This window comes from Halyomorpha halys, unplaced genomic scaffold (genome assembly GCF_000696795.3).
Source record: "Halyomorpha halys isolate HHAL.00 unplaced genomic scaffold, Hhal_1.1 Scaffold233.1, whole genome shotgun sequence".
Taxonomy (NCBI): Eukaryota; Metazoa; Arthropoda; class Insecta; order Hemiptera; family Pentatomidae; genus Halyomorpha; species Halyomorpha halys.
The window spans coordinates 790,846-793,149 of record NW_027111122.1 but is presented as its reverse complement, the minus strand read 5'-3'; the positions used below and the strand labels follow the sequence as shown (position 1 = coordinate 793,149).

At 28.1% G+C, this 2,304-nt stretch overlaps 1 long non-coding RNA gene across 1 annotated transcript; it reads right to left on the bottom strand.

The window, feature by feature from the left end:
- Positions 1 to 672: 672 nt before the first annotated feature.
- Positions 673 to 1,668, bottom strand: LOC136796198 (uncharacterized). Its single transcript, XR_010843896.1, has 3 exons — positions 1,506 to 1,668; positions 1,249 to 1,407; positions 673 to 806 (listed from the first exon to the last, which is right to left on the bottom strand). It is a non-coding gene; the product is annotated as an uncharacterized lncRNA (long non-coding RNA).
- Positions 1,669 to 2,304: the final 636 nt, after the last annotated feature.

Here is a 2,304-nt window from a genome sequence, read left to right as displayed (position 1 = left end):
AAATGATTGCTGAAATTCGCGTTCACTTATAAAACGTGTCATATCGATCATTCGTTTATATAATTTAAATTGATAAATGGGAGAAAATTTTAAATTAATCTGCATACTCCTAAATATATAATTTACATGTTTTTAAAAAATATAGTAGGTAAGAATTTTTTTTTTATCAGGCATTGAATTAAGGAGGAGTCGAAGATATGAAACAAAAAGCTATGGTGGTCCCGTCATGGGTACCAGTAAGAGGTCTCGGAATAAAAAGTTGTAGTGAAAAAATTGAAATTCGTAATCAGCATTTCCAAGAAAAATAAATGAGCAACTCCTAAAATCAAAATTAAACTTTCAAATTTTTGAAAAATTGTTTGCCCCACAATAAAACTGTATTTATTTATTTCGTTGCCTGGCCTATATTATAATTATATTTTTAATAATTTTTTATGTGGTGGGGAGATTAGGAATTTCCTAGATAGCACCGTCGTCTGGAATTAATATTTAACTGCTGTAAAAGCTTCAGAAAAGAATTTAGAATGACCTCGTTAGGTGAAGTAACTGCACTCTATGTTTCAATCTTTGGAATACGTCAAACTTTTTTTTGTCAGATGTGCTAATATTCTGGTAAAGCAGCGATATGTTTTACAGCAGGAAAGAGGAAAATAAACAAACAAATATATCAGGAAAAAATGTAATTTATTGACTCTCTGTACAGTTGATGTCATAGAGTTAAGATGTTCATATGTCGATTTTCCCAACAGATGCTCTTTTTTCTTGGATCCTTAGAAATTTCAAAGATTTTACATTTGGCTCGAATCCTAGAAAGAGACAAAAGACATATTGTACATATTAATTTTAATGACGACAATATATATTTGATTAATTTTATTCACCAGAAATACTTATAAAATGATTTTGAAAAATATCTTTATTATTATATAGAGTACTTAGTTCCTTGAAAATAATTTGTGAATATATTTCGTGTTGGCCAGGACAGTTCCTACAGCTCTACTAACTATGAAGGTAACACACATATTAATATATGTATAATATATATGTGACAAGTAAATAATAATGTATTATTTATCTGATTTTTAATAAAATAATTATTCTTATTGGAGCAAGAAAGTTCTGTTGAAAAAGAGAGATTTAAACTAGACATCTTTCAGTCCTTATCATCTGGTACCATTTATGATTGTATAGTTGTTAGAATTTATTTTTTGAAAATTCAAATAAAATAAAAACATTTTTTGCTCTTACCTGCTAATTTTCTGTTTTCGGATTACAAATAAACTCAATAATGTTATGGTCCTCAGTAAACCAAGGATGAACAATGATTACTGCCGTACACGAGTAATCCCATTCTGAGTGCTCATAATTAGCATCAAACTCAATTGTGTACAACATTCCTGGCACCGTCTTTAAAATAGATATTTAATCAAATCAATGTCAAATGTTATGATTTTAAACAATGGTATCAGTTTATATGTTATGCAAAATAATTTTGTTGTTATTACATATTTGATTTCTTGCTTTGTAATTTTGTTCACCCTAAGCAAAGATAGCTGATGATCGGGTTGAGATTTTTTATTGATATAATTAAGGGCTTTTTCCAAAACCTCTTTCGCTTCTTTATTATCCGGGCTCACTACCACTGCGTCCTTGCCATCCTGCAATGGTAATATACTAATAGAATAATAATCAAATATGGTTTAATCAAGCATTCGCTTTCTAAGATAACGTGGTTAATATATAAATTTGTTTCTACATTAAAATTAACATATGACAGAATTATCGTAAGCATTGACATTAACATCATGAAATTACTTCAGGCATTGTTTATTCCGACCATCGGAAGTCGATTCAGAATTTTAGATTTATTTTTCATTCCATGGTCAATATCTTGGAAAATGTCTACCATACACACAAAAGATATATTCTTACCATATTTATCGCAGAGCAAATTATGTTATATTTTTAATGCAATAAATGAACAAATAATTAATATATTAAATGGGTACAACAATACATAGTGTGTACAAACAATAAATTAGAATAGATTACATTGGAATTAATTTGATGTAATGCAAATAAAACAGTCCAAGGCTAAAAATTTCATCACTTATACTATGGAATACATCTTTCAATCACTACATTTTTTTTTTTTATATTTATTTTAAAGTACCTGAGAACAAGGCGCTTCAATAGGTTACTTTTGATTATTTGTTTGCGTTTTTTTTTCTATACATAATATATAAGATCAAACAACAGTTTTTTTTCCTTTTTACTTTCACTTATGTATGGAATACATAGCGA